Here is a 16,885-nt window from a genome sequence, read left to right as displayed (position 1 = left end):
GAATAATAATAATAAAAATAATTAGCATTTATAAAGTATTGTAACATTTATGAAGCACTTTACAAATGTAATCTTATTTTATTCTCATGAGAACCTTGGGGGCCAGGTACTTTAGAGATGAAGAATCACAGGCACTGAGAGACTAAGTAATTTGCCCAAGATATGAACTCTATTTAATATTCTATCCACTGTGAAAGCTACCTGACTCTACAATCGACTTAAATCTTGTTTACTTACTATCTTTACTTTTTTTTTCAATTTTAAACATTTATTAATATTTATATTTTAGAAAAGTTAACATGGTTACAAGATTTATGCTCTTAATTTCCCCTTCACCCCCCGACCGCCCCCTTCCCCTGGCCGATATGCATTTCCACTGGTTTAATATGTGTCATTAATCAAGACCTATTTCCAAATTGTTGATAGTTGCTGTGGTATGGTACTTTCGATTCCCTATCATGTCCTCATCATCCCATGTATTCAAGCAGTTGATTTTCTTCTGTGTTTCCTCTCCTGCTGTTCTTCCTCTGAATGTGGGAAGCATTCTTTTCCATAAATCCCTCAGAATTGTCCTGGGACAATGCATTGCTGCTAGTACAGATGTCCATTGCATTTGATTTTACCACAGTATATCAGTCTCTGTGTACAATGTTCTTCTGGCTCTGCTCATTTCACTCTGCATCAGTTCCTGGAGGTCTTTCCAGTTCACATGGAACTCCTCCAGTTTATTATTCCTTTTAGCACAATAGTATTCCATTACCAGCATATACCACAGTTTGTTCAGCCATTCCTCAATTGAAGGGCATACCCTCCTTTTCCAGTTTTTTGCCACCACAAAAAGTGCAGCTATAAATATTTTCGTGCAAGTCTGTTTATCTATGATCTCTTTGGGGTGCAAACCCAGCAATGGTATGGCTGGATCAAAGGGCAGGCATTCTTTTATAGCCCTTTGAGCAGAGATCCAAATTGCCAGCCAGAATAGTTGGATCAGTTCACAGCTCCACCAGCAATGCATTAATGTCCCAATTTTGCCACATCCTTCCAACATTCATTACTCTCCCCTTCTTTCATTTTAGCCATTCTGCTAAGTGTGAGGTGATACCTCAGAGTTGTTTTGATTTGCATTTCTCTAATTATTAGAGATTTAGAACACTTTCTCATATGCTTATTGATACTTTTGATTTCTTTGCCTGAAAATTGCCTATTCATGTCTCTAGCCCATTTATCAATTGGGGAATGGCATAATTTTTTATACAATTGATTTAACTCCTTATATATTTGAGTAATTAGACCCTTATCAGAGTTTTTTGTTGTAAAGATGTTTTCCCAATTTGTTGTTTCCCTTCTGATCTTGGCTACATTGTTTTGGTTTGTACAAAAGCTTTTTAGTTTTATATAATCAAAATAATTTATTTTACATTTTGTAATTTTCTCTAACTCTTGCTTGGTTTTAAAATCTTTCCTTTCCCAGAGATCTGACAAGTATACTATTCTGTGTTCAATTAACCTTCCCACTCCCCTGCTCCCCTTGCTTTTATCCCTTCTGACTTTCTCAGTAGGGTTAGATAGAGTTTTATATCCCAATGGATATAACTATTCTTCCCTCTCAGGGTTAATTACACTGAGAGTAAGGTGTAAATATTACCTCTTAATGCTCTCTTCCTCTCCTTCTTATAATAGTATTCATCTCTTCTCCTTCCCATGCCCTCTTTGTGTGTAATAGAATATCCTATTTTTCTTATTCCTTCAAGATTCTCTTGGTGTCCTCTACTATTCATCCCCCCTTTTCCCTTCCCACCCATATTATCTTAGACCATTTGGTATTCCAACCTCTCCCTATGAATAATTCTTCTAATTATTATAATAGTGAATGCTAAAATGGTGAACAGAGTTCACTACCGAGAATTATACATTACATTTCCCCGCATAGGAGTACCAATAATTAGATCTTATTGAAGCCCTTAAAAAGGCAAATTTTAAAAATATGAGTTTTCTTACTTTGTCTTCTGTTTCTTATTTACCTTTTCATGTTTCTCTTGATTTTTGGGGTTGGATATCGAACTTTCCATTTAGTCCTGGTCTTTTCTGTGCAAATGCTTGGAAATTTTCTATCTTGTTGAGTGCCAAACTTTCCCCTGGAAGTATATAGTCAGTTTTGATGGGTAGTTGATCCGTTGTTGAAGACCCAGTTCTCTTGCCTTTCTAAATATCATATTCCAAGCCTGCGGTCTTTTAGTGTGGAGGCTGCCAGATCCTGTGTGATCCTGATTGGTGCTCCTTGATATCTGAATTGTCTCTTTCTGGCTTCTTGTAATATTTTTTCTTTTAGTTGGAAGCTCTTACATTTAGCTATTATATTTCTTGGGGTTGTCTTCTCATTGTCTAGTGTAGAAGGTGATCTATGGATCCTTTCAATGTCTATATTGCCCTCTTGTTGTAGAACTTCAGGGCAATTTTGCTGAATAATTTCTTTTAGTATGGATTCCAAATTTCTATTAATTTCTGCTTTTTCTGGAAGACCAATGATTCTCAAATTGTCTCTTCTAGACCGGTTTTCTTGGTCTGTCACTTTCTCATTAAGATATTTCATGTTTCCTTCTATTTTATCAGTCTTTTGACTTTGTTTTATTTGATCTTGCTGTCTTGATAGATCATTGGCTTCTACTTGCCCAATTCTTGTCTTTAGAGACTGGTTTTCAGCTATAAGCTTTTGATTTTCCTTTTCAGTTTGGTCTGACCTGTTTTCCAGCTGTTTGATTTTGGTCTCCAATTTGCTTATTAATTCTTTTGATTTGGGGGCATCTTTTTTCTAATTGCTCAATTCTAGCCTTTAAAGACTGGTTTTCGGCTACAATCTTTTGGTTTTCCTTTTCAATCTGGTCATTTCTGGTCTTTGATTTACTTGCCTCACTTTCCAATTGTGAAATTCTGCCTTTTAAACTGTTATTTTCTTGCCAGATCTCTTCCATCTTTCTCATGATCTCAGATCTGAACTCTTCAAGACCTTGTGACCCATTTTCATTGTTTTGGGAAGGTTTGGATTGTTTGTTCTCCTCTACTGTTTCCTCTGTTGTCTGGATTTTTTCTGTGTAAAAGTTGTCAAGTGTTAAAGGTTTTTTCTTCTTCATCTTTCTCTTCTGGTTTTCCTGATGATTCTGGCTTGCCATATTAAACTGAGTTCCCTCTCAGCTTTATTCTGGTGCCCAGGATCTGTTTGTGGCTCTTTAGAGATTCCTGAGGTCTCAGGTATAGTTGTTTTGGGACAAGCCTCCTGGTGGTCTCCTTGCTCGTTCTTTTGCCTGAAGCTCCTTTAACAGTCTCAGTGAGCTGCTTCCACAGTCGAGCACCTCTCTGCACTGGGTCCCCACTCAAGGTCCGCTCCTGCACTCAGAATCAGCCCCTTCGTCCATGCCCCAGTCCGCGCTTTAATCCGTGCCTCAGCCGGCACCTGTGTCAGCCCCTTCGCCTGTGCTTGGGCTCAAGGTCTGGGCTCAGGGTCTACACTCAGAGTCTGCGAGTTCCTCAGACTCCCGGGGGGGTCCCAAGTCTTGCTGCTCCCAGGAACAAGCCCTGGTGAGCTGCCAATGACCGGATGGGTGCCCCAAGCCTGTTCCGACTCCCCTGCGCTGGCTTTGGCGCGGTAGGTGGTGTTGGGTGGGAGAGGGGGTTGCTCCGCTCGTGTTTTCATGGGAGCTGTTTCACCCCTTTATAGCATGGAAATGCCCCGTTTCCACATACCTCAGATGCTGCGCCCTGTTGTGGGATCCCTTCTTTCCTCTGGATTTGTTTTTATGTCTTCTTGAGGAGTCCTATATGCGTGGGTTAGGAGAAGTCAAGCAGCTGCTCTTTTACTCTGCCGCCAACTTAACCCGGACTCGGCCCTCCGGAATTCTCTATCTTTACTTTTATAAAGAGTTTTGTCTCCAGATAAAAATAAACTTATTTTTGTCCAATTTTGAGTTTTTGTTTGCTAAAAAGAAATGAATCAAATATTGTGTTTCTTGGTACACCTCGTACTCTGCACAGTGCCTGGCACAAAGTGCCTAATAAATGCTTGTTGACTATCTGACAAATCATACTACAGAGGTAAAATCAAAAGAGAATCTAAGATCAGTTGCCTTTGATTTATTTAACCATGAGATTATATTCATATATATCACTGACTATATACAAAGAGGGGCTACAAGTGAATAAATATGATATATAATATAATAAAAAGAATATAAACAATGTGTGGCTATTTTCAAAAAACCTATGATAAACTCACTAGTTCTAAGCAACCAAGAATATTTGTCGTGTTACTAAGAATAATAAATAAAGGTTGAAGAAAATGAGGCTTTGATTGACAAACATGGATACATATCATTTTATACCAATGTAATCTAAATAATTCAGATCAATGAAATTATATCATTCATGGAAAGAAGAAAGATTTTTTTTAATCCAGCTTTTATTTTTAATTTAATGAATATTAGCTACTAATGAAATATCATTCTAAAGTGCTCATTTTACCACTGTTTAATAAAAGCATTAATGTTCTTTTATAACATATTAAAAAGCAGAACTTGGTTCCTTCATTTTTAAATGTTTAGCATAATTTTAAAATAACATACTAATTATAATATCCCCTCTAGTACGTAATTTCTTTAATATCTACCAAAAATCATGATGATGTCACTGCCTTGGAATATGTAAGTGAAATTAAAAATGAAAAAGTGAAATTAGATCTCTATGGTGAGTTCTACACAATTATGCTAATCACTAATTAAGTTAGGTAATTAAGTGTTATTTTCTGGAAATATTCTACTCGGCTCTAAGTAAAAGAAATATATAATATTAATCTTTTAAGAAAGAAAAAAGTATTTGGAACATTTATGAGATGTAGAGATCTCGTTGGAAAGTGTCCTATTTCAAAAGAATATCCTGATTCTACATTTCAATATTTAAAAATATCTATACATGTGATGTTAGTAACATACTTCAATACTACAGCAAGAATTTATTCATGACTTTTTATTTAGTTACCCATAAATTATTCTTCCTAAAATTCAAAGCTATTAAGGTTTCCATGAAGCATTTTGCTAAATACATGCAAGAGCTATCAATGGCATTGCAAAAAAATTAAGAAAAAGGCCAGAGAGAACTATTTTTAATTCTCTCATTATATTCTACTTGCTGATAACCTTGCAGTACAACTTGTTTTACTATCTGTAAGTATCTCCAAATATTATTAAAATCATAGATTTAGACAGGGAAGGAACCTTTGATGTTGCCTAGACCCTCATTTTACAGCTGAGTAAACTGAAATACAAAGCGGTGAGATGATTTGTCCAAGGTCACACATGTAGTAAATAGTAGAAGTGGAATTTGAAATAAAGTTTTCTGATTCCATATCAAACATTTTTTCCACTAAGCCATACTGTAACACAGATAGAGGGCAATATTACAGTATATCATTCTGGCCCACAATTATGATTAAGGTGTATTATGATTTCAATAAATTTACAATATTGATTTCAGAAAACTGACTAATCATACATTGTGATTTAGCTAAATTTAGCTAAATGACTTTTCTTTCTCATCTGTTTTAAAAGCACCACAGTAATTATTTCTGGTATTTTCTCTAATTTTTTTTATATTATATTATATATATTTGTGTACTCAATTTATAACCTCTGTTGAATGATCAACTTCTTGAGGGCAGGAACTATATTTTATTTACCTTTACATCTCATTAGGGTAGGAATTCTTAATCATTTTAGTGCAATGACTATTTTTGACAGTCTAGTGAAACTGACCTTTCTTCTTAGAATGTTTTTAATTTCCCAACATAAGACACAAAATTATATAGGAAACCAATAATACTGAAATACAATTATAAATATATGTATATAGGAATATTTGTAGGTGTGTATACACATAGTTCACAGACTCTTGTTTTAGAACCTGACCCTAGGATAACACAGTGCATTATGTATGTACCCATGTATAACCCTAGGAGTTACACCTTTAGACTCTTCTTTGATGAGGCTGACCTTTTAAAAAGGCCTCAAGTCGACAGTAATTCTGCCCTTAGCAATAAAATGCATGAATGGTTCATGGTTATGCCTTCCACTTGGATAATAACAGTGGACTAGGAGATTGAGATCTCTAACTTAGTTCAGAAACCTCACTCATACATATGGTTCTCAGAGTTGTCCCACACCCAGGGGCATTAGGAAATCAAAGACAGGGTCAACCATAGATGTTTAAGAGAATTAAGATTAGTAAATCAGTAACATCTGTTTTAACAAAATAAAAGAGCATGATTAGGAATAGGTACTGTCACACCTCCTCTGAAGTAAAGTAAGACAGGTGAAAAGACTATCAGTTTCTCCATGTCTGTTTTGTTTTGTTTCAGTTTTCCTTAACACTCCATTTTTTTGAGTGAACATTGCAATTAAGCACATATTCACATACACACAGAATTTTATACTTAGACATTTGTCAATTAAGCTCCAAATGGTTTCCTATGGAGTCTTGAGTTGAGCAGGAAATTTGCAAATTTGGCTATTCCACATATACTGTGAAAAGCCTGATTCCCTTGCTCCTCTCTTCATTCCCTCTCCTATTCATATAAGGTAAAAACCTTGTCTTGTAATTCTAATGTGGTTACTTTCACATATTGGGAAGAAATAGAACTCCCAGAGTCATAAAGTTTTAAGTTGCCTCTCAGCTTAAACTCTGTCAATCAAAGCTTTACCAAAAAGGCTGTTAAAGACACATTAAAAGCTTAATGAATGTTTGATGAATGATTCATTTTTCCTATCAATATCAATTTTATTAAGCAGTAAAGTAAAATGGGGACATTTTTGTGATCATACTAATTAGATGTCAGAATGTATGCAATACATCTATCTATTGCAATTCATATTATATGCTACCAATTGCAAACCTGGAATTAAAAACTACTCTCTCTTATAAAAAGAAGCTATCAGTTAAAAAATATAGAAATATTTTGACATAGTGAGCTAATTTATAGAATGAAAGCAATATCCACATAAATGAGGCTATTTGCCTTTCACAAAAATTCTTAAGTTTGAATTATTGCTATTACTTGCTAATTTGTTTCCTTGCCTTGATTCTCTTCTCTCTCCTATATAAATCTGGCAATCCAAGATTATTTATATTTGCAAAAATATAAATTGCACAAATTAAGAAAAGAGGAAATAAAATATTTAAATAATGTCATCTCAGAAAAAGAAATTGAATAAGCCATCAATGAAATCCCTAAGAATAAATTCCCAGGAGCAGATGAATCCAAAGGTGGATTTTATCAAACATTTAAAGAACAATTCATCTTAATACTATATAAACTATTTGAAAAAACAAGCAAAGAAGTAATCCTACCAAATTATTTTTATGACACAAATATATTGCTGATACCAAAATCAGGAAGAGCAAATACAGATAAAGAAAATTATAGACCAATTTCCTGAATGAATATCAATGCAAAAATTTTAAACAAAATATTAACAAGCCTACAGAAATATATCACAAGGATCATTCAGTATGACCAGACAGAATTCATGTCAGGAATGCAGAACTGACTTAATATTAGGAAAAGCATCAGCATAATTGACTCAATAGAAGCAAAAAAGGCCTTAGGCAAAATACAATACTCATTCCTACTAAAAACACTAGAAAGCATAGGAATAAATGGGCTTTTCCCTTACAATGTTAAGTAGTATCTATCTAAAACCATCAGACAAGTATCATTTGCAATGGGGGAACAAGTTAAAAGCCTTCCCATTAAGATCAGGAATAAAGCAAGGATGCCCATTACCACCACTATTTAATATTCTACCAGAAATGTTAGCTTTAGCACTAAGAGAAGAAAAAGAAATTGAAGGAATTAAAGTAGCCAATAAGGAAACTACATTATCAATCTTTGCAAATGATACAATACATCTAAAAAACTAACTGAAATAATAACTTAAGCAAAGTTGTAGGATAAAAACAAATTCACATAAATTAACAGCATTTCTATATATTACCAGCAAACTGCAATAACAAGAAAGAGAAAGAAAAATTCCATTCAAAATAATATAAAATACCTGGAAATCTACTTGCCAAGATAAATATAGAAATTATATAAACATAATTGTAAAACACAAATATTTTCATACAAATAAATCAAATCTAAACAGTTGTAAAATTATAATTGCTCATGTGTAGGCTCAGATGATATAATAAAAATAGTAATTCTACCTAAGATAATTCATTTATTCAGTGCCATACCAATCAAACTACCAAAAAACTATTTTATGTATCTATTCATCTGGAAGAACAATATTAAAAATATTAATTGAATTAATGATGAAAAATGTGAAAAAATGTAGCCTGGCAGTATAAGGTCTCAATTTTACTATGTAGCAATTATCATCAAAACAATCTAATATTGGCTAAGAAATAGAATGGTGAATCAAAGGAATAGTTTAGATAAGATATACAAGGGTAAACAACCTTAGCAATTTAGTGTTTGATAAACACAAAGATCCTAACATTTGGAATATAAATTCACTATATGACAAAAATCACTGGGAAAACTAGAAAACAGAAAGGCAGAAACTAGTTATAAACCAATATGTCACACCCAAAATCAAGATAGGTGAAAATAGTTATATGATTTGGACACGAAGGTTTATACCATAAGTAAATTAGGGGAACATGAAATAGTTTGACTTTCAGATCTCTGGAGAGAGAAGTATTTATGACCAAACAAGAGACCGAGAGCATTATGAGATGTAAATCGAGTAATTTTGATCATATTAAATTTAAAGGTTTTATACAATGTAGAAGGGAATATAGAAGGAAAATAAATAACAAAGAAATTTTAAAAAGGAAAACAACAAAATGGAAAAGAATTTTTGCAGAAAATTACTCTGATAAAGGTCTCATTTCTCAAGTATATAGAAAAAAAGTCAAATTTATAAGAATACAAGTCATTCCCTATCCTAAGTCAAAGGATATGAACAAGCAACTTTCAGATGAAGAAATCAAAGCTATCAGTAATAATTTTGAATGTGAATTAGTATGAATGTGAAATAAATCTTGTAATTTTCTCAGAAGATATGATTGGCTTGTTTCAATTAAGGAATGAAGGTCAGGATGGCAATAATATTTTAAATCACAAAGAATATCTGGTTGCTTATCTAAAAAGTCCCAGGACAAGCTCAGGAGGTGGTGACTGATAAAAGGACAAAGTACAGAGGCTTCTGATTTAAGGGCAATTCGTGCTCAGTTACATTTTTTATCTAGTGAGAATGTAGGAAGATGTAACTTCTTTTCTATTGTGCTATTTCACTACACTATACTTTGAACCTAGCCTACATGAGTAATTTGGCCCCCAGACAAAGTGGCTAGAGAGAGAAGGGAGGGGGAATCTTGCATTAGGATTCTATAAAAGGTCTGCTCTATCTCACAAGGAATTGCATTTGCCATTAGGAAATTTACCACCTTTCATCAAAGGAATAAAAATTGCTTCTTCACTCCCACTTTCTGACTCCAGTTCATTTTGTAAGTGGGGAATTTTCAGGTCATTTTATTTTATCCCAATCAATAAGAACAAATGTTTCTAAATCACTCTTGATTAGAGAAATGCAAATTAGAACAACTCTAAGGTACCATCTCACACAATCGGATTGGCCAATATGACAGAGAAGGAAAGTAATAAAAGCTGGGGATTGGGGAATGTGGCAAAATTGGGACACTAATGCGATTTTGGTCGCTTTGCAAACTCATCTAAGCATACTAGAAGGCAATTTGGAATTGGAAGAGTTAAAATAGGGTTCTGACAAAATAAGAAGGAAGCTTTTAATAACTTGTTTTAATGAGAATATAGTAGAGTTGTAAATTAACATTATCCTTTTAAGCCAGAGAAAAGAAAACTTTTAAGCAGCTTTTAACAATTAACAATTTAGGTTGTTGTTGTTTTTTTTTAAATAGGGATAGTAAAAGAATACAGTAAAAGAGGAAAATCTAGGAAAGAGTTAGAGAAAGAAAATTGTCTATAATTATCTTATAACTGCCTATAACTACTGCTAACAACAACTACCCCACAAAGTTCCAACTCAATCCACCCAATCAAAACCAACTCAATCAGTGTTTAATCCAGTGATTCCAAAAGTGGGCATTACCACCCCCTGGTGGGTGCTGCAGCTATCCAGGGAAGTAGTGATGGCCACAGGTGCATTTATCTTTCCTATTAATTGTTATTAAAATTTTTTTAAAATTAATTTCCAGGGGGTTAAGTAATATTTTTTCTGGAAAGGGGGTTGTAGGCCAAAAAAGTTTGAGAACCACTGGTTTAATCCAACCCCAGTTAGGTCTGTCAAGGAAGACCAGCCATGTTCAAAAAGTTCAAAGAAGGGGAAAAAAAAACCTAACAGACCAAACCAAAAGCCTTTTGCCAAAAGGCAAAAAGCCCTCTAAAGGCTAAAGCCAAAAGCCCTCTCAATAAGCTATCACTCTTTGCAGATGATATGATGGTATACTTAAAAAATCCTAGAGAATCAACTAAGAAGCTTGTAGAAATAATCAACAACTTTAGCAAAGTTGCAGGGTACAAAATAAATGCACATAAATCATCAGCATTTCTATACATTTCCAACACATTAGAGCAGCAAGAGGTAGAAAGAGAAACACCATTTAAAATCACCCTAGACAATATAAAATATTTAGGAATCTATCTACCAAAACAAACACAGCAATTATACAAAAACAACTATAAAACACTTTCCAAACAAATAAAACTAGATCTAAACAATTGGAAAAACATTGATTGCTCATAGGCAGGACAAGCTAACATAATAAAAATGAACATTCTACCCAAATTAATTTACCTATTTAGTGCCATACCTATCAAACTACCAAAAAACTTTTTCACTGAATTAGGGAAAACTATAACAAAGTTCATTTGGAATAACAAAAGATCAAGAATATCAAGGGAAATAATGAAAAAAATGTGAAGGAAGGGGCCTACCAGTACCAGATATTAAACAACACTATAAAGCCATGGTCATCAAAACGATATGGTACTGGCTAAGAGGCAGAAGGGAGGATCAATGGAATAGACTTGGGGTAAGTGACATCAGCAAGACAGTGTATGATAAACCCAAAGAGCCAAACTTCTGGGACATGAATCCACTATTTGAAAAAACTGTTGGGAAAATTAGATAACAATATGGGAGAGATTAGGTTTAGATCAACATCTCACACCCTACACCAAGATAAATTCAGAAGGGGTGAATGACCTGAATATAATGAAGGAAACTATAAGTAAATTAAGTGAATACAGTTTAAGATCTGGTACTGCTAGGCCCCCATCCTTCATATTCTTTTTTCATTATTTCCCTTGATATCCTTGATCATTTGTCATTCCAGATGAACTTTTTTATCATTGTCTTAAATTCTCTATATATGGTAGTACAGTAGGTATAGCACTGAATAAGTAGTTTAATTTGGGTAGGATTGTCATTTTTATTATATTAGCTCATCCTACCCAGAAGCAATTAATATTTTCCCAATTATTTACATCTAGTTTTAATTGTGTGAAAAGTGTTTTGTAGTTGTATTCATATAATTCCTATGTTTGTGTTGGTAGACAGATTCATACATATTTTATATTGTCTAGAGTGATTTTAAATGGAGTTTCTCTTTCTAACTCTTGATGCTGAGTTTTATTGGAAATGTATAGAAATGCTGATGTTTTATGTGGGTTTATCTTGTACCATGGAACTTTGCTAAAGTTGTTAAGTATTTCCACTAGCCCTTTAGTTGATTTTCTAGGATTCTTGAAGTATACCATCTTATCATCTACAAAGAGTGATACTTTGGTTTCCTCGTTGCCTACTTTAATGCCTTCAATTTCTTTTTCGTCTCTAATAGCTACTGCTAGTGTTTCTAGAAGAATATTAAATAATAGAGGTTATAATAAGCATTCCTACTTCATTCCTGATCTTATTAGGAAGTCTTCTAACTTGTCCTTACTACAGATGATACTTGCTGATGCTTTTAATACATACTGTTTAAAGTTCATTGGAGGTTCCGGGTTAAGATGGCAGCAGAGTAAAAAGCAGCTGCTCAACCTCTCCTAACCAAAGCATAAAGTACTCCTCAAGGGGACATAAAAACAAATCCAGACGAACAAAGGGACCCCACAACAGGGCACAGATTTGAAGGTACATGGAATCGGGACATTTCGACAATATAAAGGGGTGAAACAGCTCTCACTAGAGCCCAAGCTGAGGAAGCCCCTCCCCCAAACCCCACACCACATATAGGGCCAAGGCCAGTGCACAAGAGTTAAAGCAGGTTTGGGGCAACCATTAAGTCATTGGCAGCTCTAGGGCCTGTTCCTGAGAGCAGCAACACTTAGGACCCCAAGAGGCTAAAGAGCAAACATGGACTTTGAACACAGACCTTGAGCCCAGGCGTGGATAAAGGCATTGTTGTAGGCTTGGAAAAGGATCTTGAGCACAGGCTTGGACCTCTAGTGGGGACCCTGTGCAGATGGGAGCATGGCTGTGGAAGCAGCGCCCTGAGACTGTTGAAGAAGCCTAGGGCAGAGGGGCAGACTGGGGACAACCAGAAGGCTCCACCCCAAGAACAATGAGACCTGAGACCTCGGGAGCCTAGAGAGTGCAGACAGACCATGGGTGTGAGGATAAAGCTGAGAAGGCCCAGGGCTAAAAAAGGTAAGCCAAAATCTGTAACCCCAGAAGAGAAAGATCATCAAGAAGAAATCTGTAACACTCTACAACTTTTACACAGAGAAAATCCAGACAACAGAGCAAACAGCAGAGGAGAACAAACAAGTAATCATATTCAAACCTTCCCAAAATAATGAAAACTGGCCACAAGCTATTGAAGAGTTCAAATCTGAGATGATGAGAAAGATGGAAGAGATCTGGCAAGAAAATAACAGTTTAAAAGGCAGAATTTTGCAATTAGAAAGTGAGGCTCAGAAATCAAATCAACTGATGAGCAAATTGAACACCAGGAATGACCAGATTGAAAAAGAAAACCAGTCCCTAAAGGATAGAATTAAGCAATTAGAAGCTAATGATCTCACAAGACAGCAAGAACAAATAAAACAAAGTCAAAAGACTGATAAAATGATAAAATAGGAGGAAACATGAAATATCTCAATGAGAAAGTGACAGACCAAGAAAACACTCTAGAAGAGACAATCTGAGAATCATTGGTCTCCCGGAAAAGGGAGAAATTAATAGAAATTTGGACTCCATACTAAAAGAAATTATTCAGCAAAATTGCCCTGAAGTTCTACAAGAGGGCAATATAGACATTGAAAGGATCCATAGATCACCATCTACACTAGACCCAGAAAAGACAACCAACAAGAATATAATAGCCAAATTCAAGAGCTTCCAAGTAAAAGAAAAAAATTTTACAAGAAGCCGAAGGAGACAATTCAGATACCAAGGAGCACCAATCAGGATCATAAGGCTCACACAGGATCTGGCAGCCTCCACGCTAAAAGACAGCAAGGCTTGGAATATGATATTCATAAAGGCAAGAGAACTGGGTTTTCAACAACTACCCATCAAAACTGACTATATACTTCCAGGGGAAATTATGAGCATTCAACAAGATAGAAGATTTCCAAGTATTTGCTCAGAAAAGACCACAACTGAATGGAAAGTTTGATATCCTACCACAAAAATCGAGATAAACATGAAAAGGTAAATAAGAAACAAAGGGGAAAAAAAGAAAATTCATAGTTTTTAAATTTGCCTCTTTAAGGCCTTCAATTAGATCTACTTATCTGTATTCCTATGTGGAGGAATGCTATGTATAACTCTCTGTAGTGAACTCTATTCACTATTATAGTATTCACTATTATAGTAATCAGAAGAATAATTCATAGGGAGGGGTTGGAATACTAAATGGTCTAAGATAATACGGGGGATGAGAAAGAGGGGGTGAATAGTAGGGGATACCAAAAGAAACTTGAATGAAGAAGAAAAAGAGGATATTCTATTACACACAAAGAGGGCATGGGAAGGGGATGGGACAAATACTATTATAAGAAGGAAAGGAAGAGAACATTAAGAGGTAATATTTAAATCTTACTCTCAGTGCAATTAACCCAGAGAGGGAAGAGTAGCTATATTATCCATTGGGATATAAAACTCTATCTAACCCTACTGAGAAAGTCAGAAGGGATAAACCAAGGAGAGTAGGGGAGTGGGGAGGTCAAAAAAACAGAGGGGAGAAAAAGGGGGAGGGGATTCATTAGGCCTTTAAAAAGAAAAAGAGAGGTTCAAACCCGGCCTTAGCCACTTCCCAGCTGTGTGACCCTGGGCAAGTCACTTGACCCCCATTGCCCACCCTTGCCACTCTTCCACCTATGAGACAATACACCAAAGTACAAGGGTTTAAAAAAAATCTTAAAAAAAAAAAGAAAAAGAAAAAGAGGGGAATAATAAAGGAGCGGATAGAAAGGGAAGTTAATCAAGGCAGGGAGATAAGGGTTACCAGCTTAAAGAAAACCACTGCTTTAAAAGGAAATAGTGTAAGAAGAAGGAGTAGAACTATGGGAGAATACAAAAATGTCAGCGAATGCACAACTGATTATAACTCTGAATATAAATGGCATAAACTCGTTCATAAAACGGAAGCAAATAGCAGAGTGTATAAGAAACGAAAATCCTAACATATGTTGTCTACAAGAAACACATATGAGGTGGGTGGACATACACAAGTTTAAGATTAAGGGCTTGAGAAAAATATTTTGGGCATCAAATGAGAAAAAGAAGGCAGGAGTGGCAAATGTGATTTCTGATAAAGCCAAAGTAAAAATAGATATGATTAAAAAACACAGGGAAGGTCCTTACATCCTGATTAAAGGCAGTATAGACAATGAGGAAGTAACAGTGCTCAATATGTATGCACCAAGTAGCATAGCATCCAAATGCATAAAGGAGAAACTGGCAGAGCTCAAGAAGGAAATAGACAGTAAAACCATACTAGTGGGAGACCTAAATATTCCTCTTCCAGATCTAGCTGAAGCAAACCAAAAAATAAATAAGAAAGAGGTAAGAAAGGTGAATGAAGTCCTAAAAAAAATAAATTTAATTGATATGCGGAGAAAAATAAATAGGGACAAAAGGAATACACCTTCTTTTCAGCTGCACATGCTACATTCACAAACACTGACCATGTAATAGGGCATAGAGACATTGCAAACAAATGCAAAAGAGCAGAAATAATAAATGTAACCTTCTCAGATCATAATGCAATAAAAATAATAATTAATAAGGGCACCTGGACAGGCAAATCAAAAACTAATTGGAAATTAAATAATATGATTCTCCAAAAACAATTAGTCAAAGAAGAAATCATAGAAACAATCAACAATTTCAGTGAAGAGAATGACAATGATGAGGCATCCTACCAAACTCTGTGGGATGCAGCCAAGGCAGTACTCAGGGGGAAATTTATATTCTTGAGTGCATATATTAACAAATTAGGGAGGGCAGAGATTAATGAATTGGGCATGCAACTTAAAAAACTAAAAAGCTAGCAAATTAAAAATCCCCAGATGAAAACTAAATTAGAAATACTAAAGATCAAGGGAGAAATTAATAAAATCAAAAGTAAAAGAACTATTGAATTAATAAATAAGACTAGAAGCTGGTATTTTGAAAAAACAGATAAAATAGACAAAGTACTTGTCAATCTAATAAAAAAAAAGGAAAGAAGAAAACCAAATTGACAGTATCAAAGATGAAAAGGGAGACCTCACCTCTAATGAAGGGGAAATTGAGGCAATCATTAAAAACTATTTTGCCCAATTATATGGCAATAAATAAAACAATCTGGGAGATATGGATAAATATTTACAAAAATATAAATTGCCTAGATTAACAGCAGAAGAAATAGAATACCTAAATAATCCCATATCAGAAATAGAAATTGAACAAGCCATCAAAGAACTCCATAAGAAAAAATCGCCAGGGCCTGATGGATTCACAAGTGAATTCTATCAGACATTCAAAGAGCAACGAATCCCAATACTATACATATTATTTGATATGATAAGCAAAGAAGGAATCCTACCAAACTCCTTTTATGGCACAAATATGGTACTGATTCCAAAGCCAGGGAGATCAAAAACAGAGAAAGAAAACTATAGACCAATCTCCCTAATGAACATAGATGCAAAAATCTTAAATAGAATACTAGCAAAGAGACTCCAGCAAGTGATCAAGAGGATCATCCACTATGGTCAGGTGGGATTTATACCAGGAATGCAAGGATGGTTCAATATTAGGAAAACCATCCACATAATTGACCATATCAACAATCTAACAAACAAAAATCACATCTCAATAGATGCTGAAAAAGCCTTTGACAAAATACAGCATCCATTCCTATTGAAAACACTGAAAAGTATAGGAATAGAAGGACCTTTCCGAAGAATAATAAACAGTATATACCTAAAACCATCAACAAGCATAATATGCAATGGGGATAAATTAGAAGCCTTCCCAATTAAATCAGGAGTAAACAAGGATGCCCATTATCACCTCTATTATTCAACATTGTACTAGAAACACTAGCAGTAGTAATTACAGAAGAAAAAGAAATTGAAGGTATCAAAATAGGCAATGAGGAGACTAAGCTATCACTCTTTGCAGATGATATGATGGCCTACTTAAAAAATCCTAGAGAATCAACTAAAAAGTTAGTAGAAATAATCAACAACTTTAGCAAAGTTGCAGGATACAAAATAAATGTACATAAATCATCAGCATTTCTATATGTTTCCAACACATTAGAGAAGCAAGAGATAGAAAGAGAAACACCATTTAAAATC

Source organism: Gracilinanus agilis, chromosome 2 (assembly GCF_016433145.1).
Source record: "Gracilinanus agilis isolate LMUSP501 chromosome 2, AgileGrace, whole genome shotgun sequence".
Lineage (NCBI taxonomy): Eukaryota > Metazoa > Chordata > Mammalia > Didelphimorphia > Didelphidae > Gracilinanus > Gracilinanus agilis.
This window is presented reverse-complemented; position numbering follows the sequence as displayed.